The sequence below is a fragment of the Podarcis liolepis genome (assembly GCF_965112155.1).
Source record: "Podarcis liolepis genome assembly, chromosome: 6".
Lineage (NCBI taxonomy): Eukaryota > Metazoa > Chordata > Lepidosauria > Squamata > Lacertidae > Podarcis > Podarcis liolepis.
Window position 1 is genome coordinate 64,247,351 of NC_139559.1, and position 23,693 is coordinate 64,271,043.

At 41.1% G+C, this 23,693-nt stretch overlaps 1 protein-coding gene and 1 long non-coding RNA gene across 3 annotated transcripts in view; one reads left to right on the forward strand and one right to left on the reverse strand.

The window, feature by feature from the left end:
* The window catches only part of NEGR1 (neuronal growth regulator 1), a 444,891-nt gene that overhangs the window by 301,856 nt on the left and 119,342 nt on the right, over window positions 1-23,693 (reverse strand). The window lies entirely within an intron of this gene.
* LOC310709315 lies at window positions 19,494-21,247 on the forward strand. Its single transcript, XR_014527458.1, has 2 exons — window positions 19,494-19,657; window positions 20,999-21,247. It is a non-coding gene; the product is annotated as an uncharacterized lncRNA (long non-coding RNA).

A 23,693-nucleotide genomic window follows, 5' to 3' on the forward strand; every position in this document is an offset into this window, starting at 1 on the left:
GGCCTCATGTCAGCAGCAGAAGTGGTCAGGACAACAAATGTGAATTTTACCTTTGTATGCAAGGCTACTTTCTATATTCACACATCCCTCTCCATCCTCCATCTAGGCAAACATGAAGCATTCTGAGAGTTCAAGGACAACATTCCAGCCAAGTAAATGCTCTCAAGGAGGGTGCAGTGCCAGAGGGGAGGCTGCTCCAAAGCCCAACAGCTGCATCAGAGAGGCAATCTTAGTGGAGATTGCAGCTGCCTTTTCCAAATTCTCTCAGCTGCAATTTGCATGTAGATCACCCACCTTTGGCATTTAGGCCTAAAAAAAAGAAGGCTAGAATATCTTCTCAATCTCTTAATATTCTGTGCCATTGATTTATTATGGGGCTTGGTGGAGTGTTTCTTTAATTAGCATCTCCCTATGTATGTATTTGTGTTTGTGTGTACTTCAGGGTAAGAATGGCCTGCCAGATCTCTGTCATGCATGGGTGATGCCGTTTGGTCCACATAATCACAATCATAGGGAGATTCAAACTGATATTAGTGTATAGATGCCTGTGTGTATGTGTTGAAAGAATTCTTTTTGCAAGATTCTGCTTGGAGAAGGGGATCATATAAAGTACTTCCACCAAGCTAGCATGGCTGTTGTGGAAGCAACTGGTATTTGCACATTTCTGGTGCAGGACGCAGAGACATTTAAATATGCTTTGATAACTTTCTAGACCATACCAGAGTTAGGTTTTGAGTTGGTAATTTGTCTGTTACAACGGACCTAATTTATTTTAAGAAAACTCTGTTGTACAGGCTGTCTGTGTGCATGCCCCCCCAACCCCCGCAACATGCATAGCTGAAATGGTAGGACTAAGGATAATGAAAAGCAATTAGCCCCTGGAAGCAATAGTGCTATGGCTGCAAAAAACTGTAATGCAGTGAAGTGTCTCTTCATGTTGCTCTTTTATGTGAGCTTTTACTTGGGCTTCCCATTAATGCTGCCTTAAACAAGCAATCCATAGTGCCAGAGTCAGACTGTCTTGAGTAAAGCATTTGCAAGGACCGGGGGGTTAAAAATAGAAAACTTCATCAGAATCCCAGCAGTCCCCCAAAGCATTTAGGTAGCTCAGAACAGTTCCACCTAGAGCAAATAAAGAGTCCTTGGTAAACAACCAAAATGGGAGAGTCAATGCATGCAAAGGGGAAAAGGAAAGTGTCTATTGACCTCTTTTCTGCATCAATCTGTTCAGATATACAAGGTCAGACTATTCCTTCAACTATCCCAGTATTGTCTATTCCAAGAGATGAGTGTAACATTCTCTTCCAAGCAACTTTCTGAAGTCCACGTGCAAGTGGTGGGCAGGACAAAAGTGGGTACAACAAAGAATGCAGATTGTACCTTTCTACTGTGGGTTAGTTTCTCCATGCCCTCAATCCATCCAGACAGGCAGAAGGTACTACTGGAGTTCAAGGACACATTCCAGATAGGCAAAAACCCAGGGGGTGTAAAGCAGGGCATAGAAGGCTTCATTCAGGCGCTGGGCCTAAATTTCCCAAGTCCTGGTCTATTCCAGCTGGCAGAATCTGTCCAGTATCCCAGGCAGATGACTTTCCCACCATTTGATGCCTGATCCTTTTTAAGTGAGAGATCTTGGGGACTTCACTGGGGACTTCCTGTGATTAAAGCATGTGCTTAACCTCTAAGTTATAGCCCCTGCCCTTGCTCACAAACAATCTATGCACGTTTCTGTTGAGAAGACCTGATCACCATGTATCAGATGGAAGATGGAGTAACGGGAGCGAGCCTGCTTTCCCCCTCTCCATCGTGACTATCCACAAATGTTGGTTGTCAGTACTATTGTAGCTCTTCAACAGGTATACATTTATTCATGCTGTAGCTGCCAGATTTGTGGCCAGTTTTGGAGCACTTCCTCACATGCACCTGACTGAACAACATCTACTTTCTTGCTCAGCAGATCATGTTTGATACAGTTAAAAAGAAACAGATCTGTGGAAGGCTCAAACCTTTCCCACCACCTCAATGGTAATAAAAAAATATGAAATTATTTTACAAAATGTAAAACCAAAGGCTTTGTTTATGAATAATAACATTGATCAGGCTTTATGGATGGCACCAGTGCTTCCAGTGCTTATTTGCTACTGTAGGAGAATAAGCTATTTATGTGAGGATGGGTCTCCTCCCTATCTCTGACAATGCCAGATAACTATATTCATTATGGACCAAGGCAGGCTCAGAAGCTGCCGCTTCCATAAGCGTCTTCCTTTTAGTTTAATTGTGTTAGGTTCTCAATAAATTGCAGGGGTCGGTAATACCCGCACTCATTTATGATATTAACAAAGAAATAGTTCAAGAAAATTCATACACATTCTGCATTTTGACAGTAAGCAAACAGCAATTATCCAAAGTACATAATTGCACCATAATGCACTGAAGGAGAAAATAGCAAAAAATAAATCTGAAGAGTGTTGCAGAAATGAGGTTCTGACAACACCTAAAACATTGAAACAATTAATGCAGTGGATTAGCAGTCAATGTAAAGTTCAAGTTCATTCGACTTTAGCAAAGGAAAGGCTCCTTCATATGAGGAGTGTGAGGTGGGCTGGGAGACAGACAGAGCTCAGCCTGCAATTCTGCATATTTGCCAATGGATAAATTATACTTAGAGATTAAACACTAACAGCAATGAACTGTTCTATATATAATGTCACTTTCTCCAACAGCAAACCTAGATCACATCCACACCATATATTTATTTACAGCACTCTCATATGGGGTGTTAGGGGACTCATAGAATCATAGAGTTGGAAGAGACCACAAGGGCCATCGAGTCCAACCCCCTGCCAAGCAGGAAGCACCATCAGAGCACTCCTGACATATGGTTGTCAAGCCTCTGCTTAAAGACCTCCAAAGAAGGAGAAACCACCACACTCCTTGGCAGCAAATTCCACTGTTGAACAGTGATCTAGATGCTATACTCCTATTGATGCAGCCCATTGAATTCAATGACATGCATTTCTAACAAGACAGCTATAGGATCAGATATGTGAACAGAACTTATCCCTCCATTCACTCCTATTTTCACTAAAACTTGTAATTCTACTGCCTCGGAACTGCACCTGACAAATGGAATAGCCTCATATTTCCTCCTCTGAAACTGTGCAAACTTGATTTTTCCAGAGTTGGAGAAAAGTACATTTGAATCATAATATCTTGCTCATAGTAAAGCTACTGGGGTGCCCCAGTCTGTACCACCACCACTCAATTTAATGCCACAATCTTTTCCCACATACCAAGATCTCTTGGTAATGCTATTAAAATGTATTTAGATTTTTCAGTGGTGCAGGAGGTAACGAATACAAACTCACAAAGTGCCATACTGCAAAAAGGGGAGATGTTGGTGGCACTTAAAATGCAACACTTTATATTTACTAGCACAGTAGGGCAAAGAGGGATGCAGCGGTAACTTTGTGCAATTCTTTAAAAAGGTCACGTGCAAAAAGATAATCTTTCCTTGGTGGTTGGTTGCATAATGCTAAGCTACTGAACTCTAGAGCACACAGTCTTTAGGCTCGAACCTTCTTCCCGTCATTCCCATGCAGTCTATGCGGAAATCCATGGGATTTCACTTTGACTCACCCAAGCCATAGCATGTTTTATAGCAGTGGGCTGCTGTGAAGGGTGCCTATTTGTATAGTTAGTACGGAAGCTGAAAACCAAGGTGAACAAGAAAAATACATGATGTAAAGAGGCTGTATTTCCCTCCAGTAATTTTTATTATTATTTCATAAACTCCCCTCCAGGTGATCTTGGGCATCTCAGTGAATATCAATCTTTGCACAGCAGGTTCTGATGAATACTCCAGCTCATCACGGAAGGAAGGAGCACAAAATAATATAAGAGCTCAGGAAATATTAGTGGTCTCAGCATGTCTGGGATGTTTATTGCCAGTGAGCCATGAACAAGATGCAGAGGCTCTCTCTTTTCTCTCTCTCGTGAAAAATGCTGGACCAAAATCAGTAGGTGTACCAATAATCACTCAGGATGGGATGGCTGAAACTGCTAAGACTGCAACAACACATTTCACAAGGACAAAAACTTATATAAAAGAAATTGTCTGGGATTTGGGTGGGTGTTCTCACTATGTTCTATTTCTGAGTTGTGGTGATTGGGAAGATCACATTTGTTCCATGTATGGAGCCTTATTTCAGATTTTTGTAATTTTTTTTAAGGAATAGTTTGTCAAAACTTTATGTATTGAAGAAAAACAAAGTAACAACAACGAAAACCTTCTGACCATGCATACCTATACATAGGGTTACAGAAAACCAAAGAGCAAAACAAGTAGACGACAGATCTCCCACAAATATGCAGTTCAACACACACACACACACACACACACACACACACACACACACGCTAAGTGATTACATCATAAAAGTAACCAACCAGAGAAGCATGAAGAGGGAAAAAAACCCTCAATGAGTTGTCTTGTTTAGTGAGCAACAGCTTTGTATGCAGCGTGTGTGTTTGTGTGCATATGTATGGGTATCTGAAACAAAATAGCTGTGAGGGTGGTATGGGGTTTAATCCTTTGCCCCATTACAGTCCCAGTCCAGATCACCTGCCCCATACAGCTGCTGTGTGCCCCATGACAAAGCTTCCCCAAAGGTGCCAGTGGGAGCTTTCTGCCAGATATAAATAGCAGCCATGGGGTGGGGTGGGAGGCCACTGAATTAGGACCACAGTGTGAACAAAGGGTTAAGAACTCTACCAAAGTTCTGATCCAGATTCCCCACCCCACTCACAGTTGATATTTAGTAAGCAAAAAATAGTCATAGGAACATAGACTATTGGTCCATCTACTTCAGTACTGCACTGCTGACAAGGACCGGCAATGGCCAGTCTCCTGGTGTTCAGGTCAGGGTCCATCCCAGCCATCTCTGGAGATGCTGGGGATTTAATGTGTTGCCTTTTGCATGCCGAAAAATGTGCTCCACCACTGAACTTGATCCTCTCTGTAACTATGCCACTGCCAGTTGTTTAATTATTGTCATGTTTAGTTTGGCCCTCAGTGTCAGGAAAAGAACTACAACTTTAAAACTCTCCAATATCTATCAATCAAACATTTATCTTTTCTCTACCTGTCCTATCTATCTAAGCTAGGAAAGCTTGAGGAATTTGGTTTCTGGGAATTCCAGCGTGGCCTGACCTGATCTGCCTTTCCAGGACTTAATTACCCTTCAGAATCTCTGGATTTTGCAATACCACCACACCACCTTTTTCCCCTTCCAAAAATGTACCAGTACACATTAAAATTGAGTATTTTAGAATAAAATAAAATATTGTGTGTTTTAGAATAAAATACATTTTAAAGTGCATATATTAACATAAGATACATATTTAAATATTTTATTTTTGTGCAGAGCTTTTTTTTTAATATGCAGAAACAGGCAGGATGAAAGGGATTTATGAATGAACACATATAAAAGTCGCTGAATTAGAAATAGACTGATCCATCCATTTCTAGCTAACACGTAAACTAACCCAATAGTTCATAGTCATCTGGAATAATTTGCCTTTGAACTAGGGAAAAAAAATCAATCTGTCCGCCTCTAATCCAAACACTGTGCATTGCATTGTTTAAAATCCATGGTAAGCACAGCTACCTCCTAGATCTCAATGAACAGAAAATGATGGATTTGCAGGAAATGGTTCAGTACAGTAAGTTTCCTTAATGCAACTTCAGAATTAACTCCCCCCCCTTATTTTGCTCTGTACATAAAACAGAATTGCTGTTAGGGAGAAAAAAGAAGAAGGAACCATTTCACATCAACAAATGATCAGCCAGCCACACTTTATGAAGACTGAAAAATCCAGCATGTTTTTCTCAAGAAGAGAAGTGATTCGCTAGAACCAACTTAGTTGCCATAGCACCCAACATCTTCAACTCAGGTACAATCATAGTGTATGACGGCCTCACTATTCTCCTGCTAAGACAAGAAGCCTCCCTGCAAAATATATATATATATATATATATATATATATATATATATATATATATATATGCGCAATAATTTCAGTAAATCAATTAGGTTTCAAGTGACTGGAAAAGATAATAAATGGAAGCTGTAGACATTTAGTTGATTAAAGGATTTCTAGACAGATTTCACCTTGTTTGCTCAACCGTAAGCATATATTTGCACATTTAACTGGGCATTCTACAGCTGGAAATAGAATTTTCCACTAACCATTTGTATAAAATTATCCTCCTATTTTGAGGTGAGAACCATATACCTCTAGAAAAGATGTGTATCCGTCCATTTAAATACCATAAGGTCTATCATAATAAGTTTCTGTTGAATGGAGGGAATTATTAAATATATACATGGGTTTCTCCAAACTTCATTTAAATGTAATTAGACAATTGGATATATTGTTTTCTTATTTACTGTTGATTTTGATTGTTGCTTGCTATTGCATTTTCATATATACCCGGTTTTCAAGAAAAGGGTCTGGTTTCTCCTTTTTTTATTATTACTGCAAAAGAACTTGTTAACTTTACTAATAAGTAACATATCAAGTCAGCCATCAGAAAAGCCTTCCTTGTCTCCACTACTTCGCACATATTACTATTGCAGCTGATACTTCTCTAAAATATATTTTGGGCTGTATCTAAAAATCACACTTCATAGAATCATAGAACTGTAGGGTTGCAAGGGATCAGGGGGGTCATCTAGTCCAACCCCCTGCAATGCAGGAATCTTTTGCCCATCATGGGGCTTGAACCTATGACTCTGAGATTAAGAGTCTTGTGACTGTGCTAGCAGAAATGGATCCAAAGTAACGCCTAATTATGAATAGCAGCCACTTCTACCTTTTGTTGATTCTCCCTCCCACCACAGAACTATGTGTCATTCCAGCACATCTACTGACCTTCAGGAGTACATTTTCCAAGGTACTGAGGGAAAGAGGGCTCTGTTGCATTAGCAAAGTTGCTCTTGTACTTCTCTGGACCTAAACAGTATTTGTCAACAAACATAAAACAAGTAACCCCCAAAATCGATTCATTCCATCCCCTCCCCTGCCACACAATATGTCTTTAATCACATGGCATGTCAGTCTGAGAACTGTCGTTGTGTTCTTTTCTATAGTGGAACATCAGAAAAGGATGTTTATTTCAGAAGAGAGACTTTTGCCATGTGTAACAATGCAAAGCGAAAACACTTCTGAGCCACTGTTCTGAAATGTGCATATTGTTATGATGACGTTGCCTTTACTCCCCACCCCACCGCAAGAGCTTAGCTACTTTTTACATTTCTTTAATGAAATTATGAATCTCTGATGAGCATCCCTGAAGTGAAGCAACACCATAACATTTTAATGGTTGGCAGAGCTACACAAAAATGAGTCACTGAATAGGCAGTTAAACAGTAGTATGTTCCGCTACATTCAGAAACGAAACAGAGATATTTGTTCCTCAGGGCGGAAAACACAGAGTGCAGTGAGGATAACGATTCATCTGGAGTCTGGTCACAATCCAGTGAACTGACTTTACAGAGATTTCTTTATTCCAGTTTAGAAGGTTATGGTGGCTGTCCTATAGAGCACACATTCAGGATATTTTGGTGCTTAATTTCCAAAAGAAGAGGAGCTGGACTCGGGTTTAATTAAAGTCATACTTCTTGCTATGGAAAACCTTTATAACAACATGAGGGCAGCACCCGAGTCCTGAAAAGAGGTCTAGAGGCTAATCCCTAACACCCTTCAGATGTGCACTAATACTAGGCCTGGCCCTAGCATTAGGCTAAGTGAAGAAGCTGACTCAGGAAGCAGATGCTAGGGTGCAACAGAAAGTCCCCTGGCTGTTCGTCCTCAGTGTCTCCCTGCCCCAGACATTCCCCCCTCTGAGAGGAAAGAGTATGTGCCACACCTCCTGTTCTGCTTCTTCTGTATGCTAGCTTGCAGCTCTCTGTTGCAGTGGAGGGTGCTGTCCAAATGCTAGTGCTGAAGTAAGACAGTCTATCCATGGAATCAGGGGCCCAGCTGGCCATTTACCTTAGCTAACCAAATGTCTTGGGTGGACCCTGACTAATGTGCTCCTGTACTAGGAACTTAGGAAGCTCTCTTATACTGAGTCAGACAAGTGGCCCATCTAGGTCAGTATTGTCTACACCAGGGGTTGTAAATCTGGTCCCTACCACCCACTTGTGGGCATTTCAATATTCTAGGTGGGTGGTAGGAGGTTCTACGGCACAAGCTGAATCCTCCTTCCATTGAGTACTGGTGGGCGGTAAGGAAATTTTACCATCAAAAAGATGCATTAGTGGGCGGTAGGTATAAAAAGGTTGACTACCCCTGGTCTACACTGACTGGCAACAGATCTCCAGGGTTTCAATCTGGGTTCTCTCTGAGCCGTATTTGGAGATACTAGAGGCTGAAGATTGGATCTTTAGCATGCAAGCAGATGCTATACCACTGGGCTATTTTCCTTCCCAATATCCTCTACTCTGAAGCTTTCGTATTTTATTTTTAGTTAAACCAATACTTGCTGTAGGAAGGAAGTGAAGCTGGGCAGGTTCTTTCCTGAGCAGCTAAGGACAGCTCTATACATCACAGAGTGGGCCCATAATTAAATACTCACAATCATTCCTCTCTGTCCTCTAGCTAGCCTCTCAGATTTCATACATTGTTTATGACCCGTTCCTAATTTACCATAAAGCAAAAGCCTTGCTCCATCTGTACATGGAATTACGGTACATCTACTCAATATTTTAAAATGAAATGTTCTTGAGTAAGAACCATTACATCATTTTTCCTAGTGCTACTTGATTATAAGGGGACAGTTATTTATTTTATTTAAAATATTCATATCCCACCTTCTATTCTCAATCTTCAAGGTGGCTTATCTGCAGTGACATCTGAAGTAACAGTGGACCCCCAAAATATGAAAAATAAACATACCTACAGTTTTTTGTGCATTTAAAAACCCTATTAAAAGCATACATTAAAATACATGTATATAGACACACAAAAACACAGGAAGTATTAAAGCACTTAAATCATGCGTGCATTCTCACACAGCAAGAGAGATAGGGAATTTTGCTTGTTTCAAACAATATTGTTTAAATGTATTGACTATTTTATATTGTGCTTTTATGTCCTATGGAAATTAATGGTTCACCTGCAGTATTATCAAGGTGGCATGTAATATAAATTCAATTAAAATTCAGTTTTCTCCATTGGTTCTAGTCCTCCACAGCAACAGCGAAAAAGCCTGCTATATACAAATAGTGCCCAGCTTATTTCAATTTCTGCATGTGGTGCAGAGGGAAGTGAGGAGCAGATGGGGCTCATAAATCTGGGGAGGTAGCTCCTCTAGGAGAAGGGAAACTCTGCCTTGCAGGGTATCTTTTGAAGAAGAAAAGGCTAAGGAGTAAAGCCTATGCAAATCCAGAGTGGAGTCCCTAAGACGGTCGGAATAGCACCTTGCAACTCCTGCAAGTGGCAGTGCTAGTTGAGGGGAAAACAAGTCTAAAGCTCCCTTGATGAGTACAGAACACATCTTACAGTTCTTGGGATCCTGGCCTATGTTTTTATACACTAATACAGCATCATTATTTCTATGGAAATTAGGGCCACACCTACTTTTGATCAAAAAAACATGTGGCGAAGGCAAAGGATAAGTTATGGAGGAGACTTTCATATCACCCTTTGCTCACACCTTTGTCACTTGATCTGTTTCTTTTCTGATCACGCCCTCCAAAAAACTTAGGCTTCTCCCTGAGATAAACCTAGCCAATCAGGGATCATGTAAGTTACGTGATGATGGCGTGCTGCTACGTCAGCCAAATCAATCTGCCCTAACCTCACTCTGGCAAGATGGGATAATCAGGAAGCTTTTAAAATCAGATTCTGTCAATCACCCTTTCTTTTAATGGGTGTCCTAATGTCAAGAAAAGGCTGTGCTTTACCCTGATGTATCTAACAAGAGTGAGTTTACACTTTAGAACAAATATCTCAGCATGAAGTCAAATGTTTAGTCAATTATTCTTCATTTATTTCTTATTATAACCATGTCTCATGTTCTGTAAATGAGGCTGAGGCAAGGATTTTCTTGTAGTGACTATTTCCCCACATGTGATATGTAACAAAGTGATAGCATTATTAGTAAAAGCAAATAAAATAAGGTTTGTTTTTATCTACCAATCATAAAAAGAAAGGTATGCCTTTTTAATGTCTTTCTTTTAAATGCAGGATGTGAGATGGATAGCTTCTCAATTCCTTTAAAAACATAAATACATGTCCCAGCAAACTATTCCCCAAGTGAAAGAGATATTCTCAGTGGTATAAAGGAAAAGAAAATAATAATAGGCATAGTAAACAAGCCTGAAGCTACACAATGCAGACAAGACTAAGTGAGCTTTGCATAAATATGGGGAGAGGGAGAAAGGGCTCTTTCAGCATAAGTATTGCAATAAAACAGTTGTCCAAGCCAAATAAACCAAATAACCTGCAATACGGAACATTTTTACTGTTATACTTAGATTGCATTTTGTAATTCATTTAATTGATCATGGAATACTGGAATTAAAAGAAGATGGCACAAACTATTCGTTGCATTTCCAAAAACAGCAACCTTTTGCCTTGTAGCAGTTATAACCTAGGTTATACAGTATCAAAGAATGGTTTCTGGGTAAACATGGCACTAGAAAGGCTCTATATAGAGAATCAGAAATGGTCCACTTCTACAGTTCTGGTGGGCCACTATCTTTTCCGGGTTCCCGCTTCCTAAGGAAATTGGCACCATATAGCAGTAGGGAGATCACAATTATGGAACACATAGAATAATAGAATCATGGGTTTGTAGAGCTGGACATGTGCCCAATTGGGCATAAATTTGCATAGGAGGAGGAGGTGAACACTCGAGGTAAGACAGACTGTAAAACAATATACACATTTAAAGTGCTATTTTAGAAAGAAAAAGAATGGCTTTTATAAAGTATATGATCTACCAATGCTGGCCAACATAAACACATGCTTCATTTGGGAGTTTTTGCAGGACCAGGACATCTCAGAAGTACAAGGACCAAATGTTACTGCAGAAATATGGCAATATGTGTTATCATTATTTGTGATTATTGTCTCCCTTTCTTCCTGGATAAAGTTTCTAATTTTAATTTCCAGTTAGTAATGATCAAACTGATGCCAGCAATTGTATTATATCCTGTCCTTGGGCTTCTAGCACTTCAGTCCTTTCTATTTTGGTCTATTACATGACACAAACCAAAAACAACCACCCAGCACCATCAGAAAATAAAACAAGAGGGTTTTTTCCCCCTTCAAAAATGAGAGACATTGCATTTAAATGACTTTACATTAAGCTGCTATTTTACTGTAAAGGTTGTTTTTGTTGTTAAAAAATCAGAATGACACACATGCTTTTATGATGGCTCTTTCTCTGGTTGTTCTACCACCGCCTCTTAAAACTGCAGAACAAACACAATATTTGGTCTGAGTTTTGTCTTTTACATAAAAAGGGGGGAGAATCTAAATTACATTTTTAACTATTCTACTATCATTGTTTCCCCTTTCTGCTGATTGGTGGACTCTCCTTCCTTAGAGGTTTTTAAGCAGAGGTTGGATGGCCAGCTCTCATGTATGTTCTAGTTGGGATTTATGCATTGCTTGGGGTTGTACTAGAAGAGCCTTGGGGTCCCTTCCAGCTCTACAATTCTAAGATACTATGATTCTAATCCTGAAAATTCTTCCTTGATTAGTCATATGGGCAATTCTAACTAATCAGGGACCATGTAGTGAATGGGGTGATGTCACAATGCCACATGTGATGGAGGAAAACCAAATCCGATTGTCAGTGAGGGCAGTGCATGCTGAACAGACAAACACTTTCCACCTTTCAAAGCAATCACTGCAAAATTGCCAACTACATTCTGATGCTGCGAAAAGTGTTCATGGGAAGCGCATCTGTCTATCTTTTTCTCTTTCCAGCCTAGTTTGTTCAGCTTGCAGGATAAGATTAATGGAGGATATGCCGATCTAGGAAGCTGCTGAAATAGCATATGTGCAGGAAAAATATTTCTTTCCAGAATTATTCTAGAGTTGTCACCATCGGAATACTCAGGGGTGTCAGGGCTGGTGGTCTTGAAGCTGACAGGCAATTCATCAGGGAGCCAAGCAAGGAAAGGCAGTCTATGAGCAACTCAACCTGCAGCTGAGTTGTTTAGCCTGAAGACTCAAGGAAGAGCTAGCAGTTCTATGGGGCTACACTATTGGCTCCTTGCGATCTCTGATGCACCAGAATAATTAGCACTCTTATTATAGATAACACCCCCACAGGACAGCCAGTCTCAGCCAGTAAACGATCGTCAGTGTGGTGCTCCTCCCAACAGTAGCCTTTGCCCCTACACCCTGAAGAAGACTGGAGAGCCAGCATATTGGTGGAATTGTTATATATACACATGGAAATATAACAAAATTAGTTCAGCAAATCAAGAGCCAATTCATAAGTAAGGGCAGGTCAATTTATTTTCATCCCACTTATCATCTACCAGGCATGTCAGCCACAGCACTCAGTGGCTTCCTAGCCTAGGATTGGATGCCCTTGCTAAGTGGACCTTGGTGTACGAGGGCTGAGCATGTACACTATGACCCTGCAGCAACGTGTTCACCCAAGTGTACCCACCCATCCCTGTGGACACACATGAGCGCTCCCCCAACCTGCAGCTATAGGTGCTGCTTCTTTGTGTGCTTACAAACCTATAATGCCTCAGACTGCCATCGTGGCTCTCTTCCCACCGGTATCCTTGATCTCAATACCTGATTCTTTACAATGGACAAAATAATAACCTCTGGTCTTTGTTTCAGCAGGCATACAATGACAACTAGTTCCCATTGTTTCGCTTGTGAAGCAGTACTTCTGCCATGAGTATTTGATGTTAGCATGTATGAAATGGCTTGGGGCTTGTCAAAGGCCTGTTTTATGTGCCTCATCTATGTTTGATGATCATTGCAGGAACTTTAGGGTCTTCTAAAGCTCAAGCATTCCTTTGAAACAGAATCACACATTTTGGATCACTTATAGCTATGACTGCAATCTAGAGAATGGTGCCTGCAGCTGTAGGCTCATGCGTGCAAGCTACTCCACAGGAAACCATGGAAAATCCCCAGCTATCCTTACTTGCTGGATTGTAGCCAGTCCATTTACAAAATACAAACTTTTAATATATTTTTCACTTACTATTCGTTCTTTTGTAAACATTCAAAGTTCTGGTTATGTGAAAATTCAGCTTAGCAAGGTTATTTGGGTGGCAGTTAACAGCGTTTACCATATGCTAAAATCTCATGTAGCTATAATTTGAATGGTAATTGTTTTAAACATTGGCAGTTTCCATTCCATGATACAATTGTTTTATAAAATACAGAATGCATTAATAATGATGGGTGATAAATCTAGGATGGACGCCAAATGCAGAATGCTTTGGAATTGATACAGTATCTCACCACTTAACAGAATGGTACATAGCCAAAATTCTAAAACTCTAGGGAATAAGAGACATTTAAAATAATCCATTGAATTCTTCCTCTTGGAAACAACAGTCTTCTCCTGTGGCACAACTCTGCGTGGCTTTAAGCAATGGATTTCAGATGGTGGTATCAAGAACATTTACAGGGGTCAATGGCATTATCTTGTGAAGAAAGATACCTTTGTGGAGTTGATGAGGACTACAGCAGTGGTGGATTATGATAAGGCAGTTAAAATGTTGAGATAAATAGAAAGGGGGTCATGGAGATTTTTTTTAAAAAAATAACCTTTCATTCTCTGTGGCGACTGTGGCTGTTATTCCAGGAAGACAAATTAGACTAACTTTTCCTTTGGTAACTGTACAAATCATAAAGTCAATAAATTACAAATGCTTTTTAAATGAATAAGTTAATGAATGTGGTATATGAAGTGAAATGTAATTAAAATTTTAAAGTTATAAGTCTTTAAAGGATAAAGTGAATTAACTGCACAGGCTTCATAAATGAATTAATGAACACAATACATGAAGTGAAATTGAATTGCATTTTAGAAGTATTCTAGATTTTTTTTTCCATGTCCACAAAAAAAAATAGCAATGTGTGCGATTGTAACTTTTAATTGGTTTTGATGAATGCAGAAAAGTTGTAAATCCTCTCTAAATATGCCATTTTGAATATTTGTTTAATTATTAATGCCCGAGTGTGTTATGCGTCCCATAACCACCTGGCAAAAACAACTTCATTTCACTTTTGTCTCATGCTCATTTCCACAGTTTGTACCCTAGTCCAGTTCCATGACTTGACTCTTCATGAAGTAACCTGACTGCTATTTAACATTTTATTGTACACCCCCACCCACCCCACATGTATGCACACATGCATTTTGAAGTTGTTGTTGTTTTTTAATAGACTTAACAGGTGGTATTCAACTATGTTTTACCCAGAGTAGACTTGTTGAAATCAATGAACATGATTTAGGCATTTTCATTAACTTCAGCAGGACTACTCTGAATAAAATTGAAATGAATACCATCCAACATATTTTGATTTAACCTGCTCCTAATTTCTTTCATTTAGCCTTCCTCTAGCCCAGGGGACATCTAGACCTGTTGGCACAGTTTGAACTTTGAGAGAGAGTTGGTGGTGGTATTCACAAAAATTGGTTCTATGGGATGTGGCCTAGCACAAAATCAAGAGATAGCTAAATCCTGTTGGTCCTGATTGTGCAGAGCACACAATAATGATTTCACACAGACACTAACAGTAGCAAGGAACATTCCTCAGTATCAGAAAAATATATGAGGCCTTACCACACTCTGATTTAACAGAAATTAGTAATTGATTAGAAATTTGTCTATTTCCACTTAATAGTATTTTGATGGGTAGAAAGCTATTTTCCAGTGTAAAGATGTAAGGTTGGATCTTAAGTTCCCATGGGATGCTCCTACTGAAAGAAGGGGTACAAAATGGTTTCACTTATTCCATCAGCTTTCAGCCACCTGTACCACACAAAAACCTGCTTTGGACAGCTAGGGGATGCTCTGCAAGGGTGGAAAATAGCACTGGAGGCTGCAGGAGGAAGGCAGAATTGGCAAAAATCACACTATGCCCAATTCTACTGCCAATGGAAGCTTTTGCTGGATTGGAGTCTCTTCCATTTATGGAAGGGCAACTCAAACAGACTACAGATCTTCTTTGGTACATGAGTAGATTCTCATGACCTTTTTACTTTACATGAAAAAGAGTGCTCTATTTCTGTCTTGTAGCAGTTAATCCCTTACTGAGCAGGCAACACTAAGAGCTGAGCATATTTCTTAGCTATATTATCGCCCAACAGTTAACGTCTGAAACTAGTGAGGGACCTTCTCCACTCAAATAAGTTTGAAACACAACTAAACATTGGGATTTTTAAAACATTAAAATGGAAAAACAACAACCTGATAGCCATCCCTCCTGTGTTGTATCTGAAGATCACACACACAATATTGCTTAAGATAATCAGTTTACATAGAACATGGGGGAGATAATTTATTGGCAACCAATCAAGACATGGATGGCCCTCAAGAGGAGAAGGAAGAAAAGGGAGAGGAAGAACCAACCTTCATTCCTGCTGAACAGTAAACTAGGCCACCATGAGGGTGGAGGGAAGAACAGAAATAATTCTCTTCTGTTGCCAAAATGAATTGCTATCTGAGGGGATTGGTTTACCTGTGAAGTGGTGAGCAGAACCGCATGGGAGCAAGCTTAAGGGAAGAAACTTTTTGTTATTCAGGAAATATATATTGTCAGGGGTTCAGGAGCAGAGGCGAGGGCAAGGGAGGAAACAGAGAGCGAGGGGGAGGAGGCAGAAGAAAAGATGAGTGATGACGACGACCCGAGATCTCCGAGTCTTTCCAGTGAATCAGAAGATTCACAGGAAGGAGCGCCAGTGGCCAGAGCAAGGGGGGGGGGACACCCCAGGAAGAAGGGTCCAGAGGGGGCTCAGAGAGCAGCAGTTGGAAATCGGGGCCAGCATCACCAACAGAACGCAGTGGAGAGGAAGGGCGCCAGGTATCGAGCTCTGGCAGCTCGCAGCAGGAGGGAGGGCATGAGTCAGGAGTGACCACACCTCCATCGGGGAGCGAAGAAACGGTCAGGCGGAAAGTGGAAGGTTGGGCGCGCGCGCCAAGTTCAAATACACAGGAAGGTGGCGCAGTAAGCAGCCCGGAAAGGGAGCCAGGTCCTAAAGCCCGACGCAAGGAGACAGAAGGGTCCGGGGGGTCAGCGTCAGAAGCGTCCCGGACGGAAGAGACCACGGGGGGCAGAGGGACCCAGAGAAGAACGGTCAGGCGGAAAAGGTGGAGTAAGGCTAGGGTATTTAGCTGGTGTACAGGGGGCGGAGACTCAGACGGAGCTTCGCCGGTCTAACCCATAAGACGTAGAGCTGCACGCAGCAGCTTGAGAATGGAAACTGTAACTCAATAAAGACTTTTACAAAGTGACCGCTGGCTAGCGTGATCCTCTGTGAGCTAGGATCTGGAAGCAGCTCTGACATATATATATATATATATCTTAAGAGTTTTATATGTTTCAGTCTAAGAATACTATGTGGAGCCTACTTTCAAGCCATTTAGGAGTGGCCAGTGTGAGGCTGCTCCACTGTTCTCCCAGTGGTGTCATCACTGCTACTTCCTGGACACTGTAGGAAGGCAAGGCAGCAGTGGGGTTTGGGCAGCATAGACTGGCTCTGCTGGTTTGCCTACTCAGCCTGACCTTGCCCCCTCACCATCCTGATGAATGGGAGCAATGCCACTGTTGGAAGGGCAGTGCTGTGGCACCACTGCCACACTCCTGAGGCCATCTTGTCACAGTAGTCCTTATTCAAGCATTGTAGATCTTGGGAAGCATAAATATGTGAGGAAAGCAGTGGGGATAAGTGTGCTAGCTCCTGGCCTCTGTCAGTCTAATGTGTTTTGGAATCTGACCAAGGCAGAGTTTGCCCATTCTTGGTGTAGTTGTATAATCTCCTCTAAATATTCTTTATACCAGAGGTTGCCAAGATGGTACCTACCAGATGTTGCTAGACTGCAACTCCCATTATCCCTTGCCATTGGACATGCTGGCTGGGACTCATGATCAAGATGGCACCACATTGGCTATCACTGTTGTGTATTACAGCTTTCAAAAGCTGCCCCATAGTATTGTTAGCTGTCAAAAAAAGGAAAAAGAAAGAAGAAGAAAAAAGACAGGGGACAAACTGAGACCAAAGGACAAAAATAAGGGTTTGAAGGGTGATGTTTATCCTGAAGGTGCTAATTTCACACCAGATGATTATGCTAAATTCAGCTGCAAAAATTAGGAACCTAATGTACCTGGATGAAAAAGTCAAAGACAGTTGAATATAGTGCTGCTGTCATCAATCCGTCATGTGCCATAGAAACAGATGTGCTGTAACTCCACCATCTGGCAGAGCTTAGCATGGTCAATGTAAGCAACTTAACATTTCAATACAGAAATGAGTATGCTTCAAAAATTATCAAAACATAGGTATCCTTCTCTATATATTTGAGCATTAACAAGTATTTTGAAGGTAAAACCATGACGCAACCCCTGCCCCTGATTATTCGTGAACTTTTAAAACTTTGGATTTAAGCAGTGATTTCAAATAGAACTGAAAGATGGTTTCATCACTTTAGAATCTGGCAATGCTGGGCTTTTCAGCATCTACAAACATTTGGCAGATGACAGGGAAAGAAAGCTTGGTGAGCCATCTATCCTTCAAAGTGAACTTTTCAGCAAGCAGTCATAGAGGGAGAAGACAATGGGGAAGGGAAAATGAAACAAAATAGCGACAAATTTAGGAAATGACATGCTTATTTGCTTTTTTCCAAGGCAGTTCTTTTTTAAAAAAACAAAACCTTCTACCTGCATAGCAAAAGGAAAAGGAAAAAAAAGTTTGCTACAATTTCCTGGAGTTTTCAAGAAAATGGGTGTCATCATATATAAAGAATAACACATGCCAAGCTATGGAGTGAAAGGCAGAGGGGTGTGCACTTTAAAATGGCCCCCAATGTTGTCAAAGGGATGTAGGCTAAAATTTGTACAACCTAAACTGAAGAACTTTTCCATTCATAGAAGAGACCTATCCAAAGAATGCAAAGGGTCATTCAAGTCCATCTCAAATGGATTCACAGAGTTATTTTCTATGACTTTGCAGCCTTGATCAGGAACTAGTTTTCTTTCATGGTTGTTCAAGAGAAGCAGCTCACACACCCACCCAACTAAAATGTCTGACAGAGCCAATTCTATTGCCATAAACACCAGTCTATGAAGTCTACAGCCTTCATTATCAGCCTTTGGACTGGTAATTTGTGAAGCATCCCTAAGAGAAACCAGCTTTCTTCAAGGACTTCAAGTGGCTGCTACTAGTCTACAAGATGGGTCATGCTGCCATTCTCAAGTCAATGAATTAGGGCGAATTTACACAATCAATGTATATGGCTTAGCTTTGCATGGCTCATCATGTATGTTCACCAGAAGTCCTCTGTTGTCTTCTAACTGTACTACCATGGATGGAAATTCATTGGTTAGTTGTCATTTTTCTGGTCAGTATACAGCTTTAACCATACAGACAAACAGAGAGAAACTGCAAGTCATGGGATCTATAGATCAAATCCTCGCACTTAAAACAAAATAGGAAGGAATGGGGAGGCTAAGCAATGACTCCTTACAGCATGATACATGGCACAGCAGATTAAACCTTTGTAGTGCCATGGAGGCACACTAGTACAAACAGCCATCCACAAGAAGACAAAAAAGAGCAGTCATTTCAGAGAGCCAAGGGTAGGGGAATCCCCAAATTGTGCTGAGTAAGGTTATCCATGTGAATGTCTTTAAAGTCCCAAATAGGACTAAGGGAAGCAAGCCTAGTAGAATTTTGATCATTTAAATGCACTCTCAGATGAGTTAAGAGGCGGGAAAGCTACCCATTTATTGCAGGAGCATCATTATGTATGCAGTATGCATGCAAGCCAGTGAGAATGACTGCTATCAAATTAGCTGCTAGCATTTACTCCATACTTTAAAAAGGATACAACTTCGCCATTTTCAAGTTCAAAGTGATGAACAATTCAGAAATCCCATAATATAATTTCCAGCAACAACAAAACCACAATGCCAATCTTGGCCAGAATAAAAAACCAGGTTAGGCCTCACAAACAGATTTACCTTGGGAAGCCTGTTTCAAATACTGGGAATGTGAAAAGGGCACACCTCCTGCAAGAAAGGGGAGGTATGCAGTTTAAGGATGCTCTTGGTACCCAGGTGGCCTCCATGGCAAAGAGTGCCTACCAGCAACTTTGGCTGGTGTGCCAGTCACTTCTTGGGAAACAATAGCTTGTCACCTGTGGCTCATGTGCTGATGACCTCACATTTAGATGGTAGTGAGCATTTTCTTTGCTCTCCCAAGAAACTGACTGTTCCTCATTGCAGGAAGACCAGTGAGTGTTGTTAATAAAAAACAGAAGGATATGTAGCAAAAATGATGGAGAGATGCTTCCAGGGTAGCAATTGAGTTTTGAGCATGATAAAGGAGAAATTCACATCAGGTGCTAGTAGAAGAGAAGAACAGGAGAAGGTATGTTCAGGGCAGGGGCGGAGGAAGGGGGGCAGTATGTGTGGCCCGCTCCACATGTCATCACTGAGGGGAGTGACATTCGGTGTGCCACCCATCCGTGACTCCCAAGCCTACCCCGAGCTGTCGGGAGAAGGGGCGGAACCACACTGCCTTGCCATCTACCTTCCCCCCTTCCCCCTTCATTTTGACAGCTCAGGGGAGGCTTGGGAGTCGCGGGGAGGTGGTGCGCCGTTGCCCCTCACTCCCGGGCTACTTCCGGGGGGAGGAAGCCTCCCCCAAGCTGTCAAAAGGAACAGGGAAGGGAGGAAGGCTGCTGGCAAAGCGGCACGGCTCTCTCTCTCCCCCCCCCCCCGCTACCCAGGAAACAGTCCGCCATGGGCAGCTGGCTCCATCCCCCCTGGGCAGTTCGCTCCATACCCATGGGCGGCTCACCCCCGGAACGCTCGCTGCGGCACATCCCTTGGACGCTCCCCCCGCTCCCCTGGGATGTCTGCCTGGCCCCCATGGCCCCGCCCCTGAGTGCACAGCATGTGCGCCACTCCAGGTGCCAGAGCAGCTAGTTCTGCCTCTGGTTCAGGGTTATTGACTCACTTGAGTACTTGACTTCAGGACACTGAATTCTCTTCTGCACTGGAGATACGGGCTAGCTGTGTATGTCATGTTTAAATACTCTTTTGGTCAATTCACTCCTGATGCTTGGTGGTGTCTGCCTCTTGATTCCTTGTCCATGTTTCCTGCATGTGAAGCGGGGATTGTTAGCATTTGTTTCCTGCATGTGAAGCGGGGATTGTTAGCATTCACAGCCACTTCCAAATTGGTTTCAAATCCAGTTATTCACAAAATGAAAGTTTTGTTTTGATGCTAAGTAGGGCAGACAACACAGCTAAGGTTTAGTAAACGGAATTTACAGGCTGTTCACTTTGTAGTGAATGGGTTCAATCCAGTGCTCTCTTTTATTTTTTTAAGTCGGTTATCATAGCCTTCAATAGGAAATAGTTTATACTGTGGGTTTCCTGCCAAAATCTACTCTACAAGTAAACTGAAACCAGGGAAATAAATTACTGTGCATTTTGCTCCCCCCCCAAAAAAAACCCCGTGAGGAATCAGAAAGACACCATCTGTTAAAATAATTTTGTATTACCGGTATTCGCATTGACAACAATATACACAGGTCCCAGTTTCTGGGTTTGGCTTTGTTAGTGCATGCTCTCCATTGTTGAATAATCTAGTCTTGTATATATGGCTTATCCTTGCTATTTTAAGCACCCCTATCTATTTATTAAAGGGATTCATAATCATGTAACTAGCAATTGTTTGAAACATATGAAATCCAAATTCCAGAGGCAGAATGAACACGGGATGAACAGCCTCATCTGGATGCTTGAACACAGAAGTGCTTCAGGGGACAAATAGTAACTGCTATGCCAGAACAATACAAAATTGCAAAGATGCTACAATGGAATGAAAGTTATATATGAATGTCAGTTATCTAGAGCAAGAATTTAATTGAGGATTTCATATGGTTGTGGGAAATGACATTTTATAAATGTTAGTGGTTAATATGATTAAAGTGTGAATATGGAAACTTGACCAGGTGTTTTGTTTTTTTGAATTTGCAAATAAAATTTATTATACCTTCATGAAGGTTTTGATAATAATTCCTGTTTGTGACTCCCACTATTTTTAAAATTCAATATACTATATGCAAAATGTGGCTGATTGAAATAGTTTTAATCCAATGATTCATCAACTGATTGACTTTGATTTAAAAATATTTCATTGTTTTAAGATAAGTAACTGAAACAGGGGTTAGGTAGTCATGCGCCGTACTATTATTTTGAATCAATAAATGTTTTAAACAAATAAAAAATGCTGGATAGGGTATATTCCAACTCATGACATGACTTTGCTGTTTGGATATTATATAACTAATGTGCCACCAATTTTGAAAGAAAGAAAAAAGACCTGTGGGGGGGAGGGGTGAAGGAAAATGCAACCCTTGAGTAAACTGATGGAAAGTGTTATTAAAGCCAGAATGATAAAGCATGGAGAAGAACAAGACTTGCTGAAGAAGAATCAATATGGTTTCTGTAGCAGCAAGTCCTCCCTCATCAATTTTTGGGGATATTTTGAGATTTTCAACCAACGTTGGGTAAAAATAATAATCTAACATTACATACACACTGGTGAGAACTGAATGCTTTTGAATTATGGTGCTGAAGGAGACTCTTGAGAGTCCCATGGACTGCAAGAAGATCAAACCTATCCATTCTGAAGGAAATCAGCCCTGAGTGCTCACTGGAAGGACAGATCCTGAAGCTGAGGCTCCAATACTCTGGCCACCTTGTGAGAAGACAAGACTCCTCGGAAAAGACCCTGATGCTGGCAAAGACTGAGGGCACAAGGAGAAGGGGATGACAGAGGACGAGATGGCTGGACAGTGTTCTCGAAGCTACCAGCATGAGTTTGACCAAACTGTGGGAGGCAGTGGAAGACAAGAGTGCCTGGCATGCTCTGGTCCATGGAGTCACGAAGAGTCGGACACGACTAAACGACAACAACAAAACACAAAAAGAAACTTTGGGTAGTCGATAGCTTAGTAATGTAGCAACATAAATGGGTAAATTCCAAACTAGGAATAATTAGGAAAGGATCTGAAAATAAAATGGCCATCCCTTACACAAATCTAGGTTGATGTGTTTATGTGGCAATACATAATGTATGGGGCACACTGCCACTTGCTTAAAGGGGGGATTGGTCAAATTAATGGGGCACAGGTGGATGAACAGGTAAGCTAAACAGAACCCCCATATTCTGAAATTATATGCCACTCAATGCCAGTTTCGGGGGAAGCAGGCAGAGTGTGTAAAGAGAGGTATTGCCTTTATGCCCTGCTTGAGGGCTTCCTGGAGGTATCTGATTCTACACCGTAAAACCAGGATATTGAACCAGATAAACCTTTGGTCTGCTCCAGCAGAGCTCTTATCCTCTTCAGCTTCAGTTGTTAGCATTTCGTCTTTTAGTTTTATGAAAAATGAATCAATTTCAATGCTTCTCCACATTAGTGAGTTTGTTTTATTTCTGTATGCCAACTGCAAATGCTCAGTTTTTAATATATAGGATGAATGAGTGACATTGCCAATATACTGTTGTACATAATTGTATTTTGGGGTGTCCATTTTAAATCAGTCCATTAAAGTAACAGATTTTATACATTAGTTTAGCTTGAGCATGGGTTGCGATAGTACCCAAGGTAGGCAGCCGCTATCCATCATTGTCTTGGGTAAGTTCTGCAGCTGTTCAGTTTTCAGCCATATTCACTTAAGATTTTGCTAAAGGCACTATCTTTCTCTTTAACAAGCTTAGCTAAGCTGTTACAAGCACATGGCAATTTCTGCTTGTTTCATATAATCTGATGGGATGAAATTCTTTTTACCTGCACTAGAAAATAATTGCTTGCCTATCTTACACAATATTCTCATATCTTATCCCATGTGGTTCGAACTGGGAGGGATTTTTCCCTGGTTTGCCTGCCTGAGCTCTGCTGTGTCTGCAGCTCTCTTTCCATCCATTTCAGAAGCTGGGAATTTCATTCTGATATAACCACAAGAGTATACATCACACACACACACACACACACACACACACACACACACACCTACTACTAGATGTTAAAACTTTCCTAGATGCTTAGATTTCTTCATATTTTGACAGAGAACTGTTTAGAACTGGCTAAATAAGCTACCAAGCTCCTAAAATATATGTGGAATGTATAGTTTCTGTTCATCCTGGAAGTGTACTAAAAAGGGATCCTAGCATTTGAATTGGGTAGAGGGTTCAAGATGCTGAGGAAAAAATCTTAAAATACAATACAAACTCACGCGAGACTGAATCAGCCCTTGCAATTAGTCACAAAATGACATAATAACATTAGAAGAGCTTGCTGAATGAAGTCAATGACCCATCTAGCAGGACCAGAGTACAAGAGCACTCCTTCCTCCTGTGGTTTCAGGCAACAGGTTTTCAGAAGCATTAC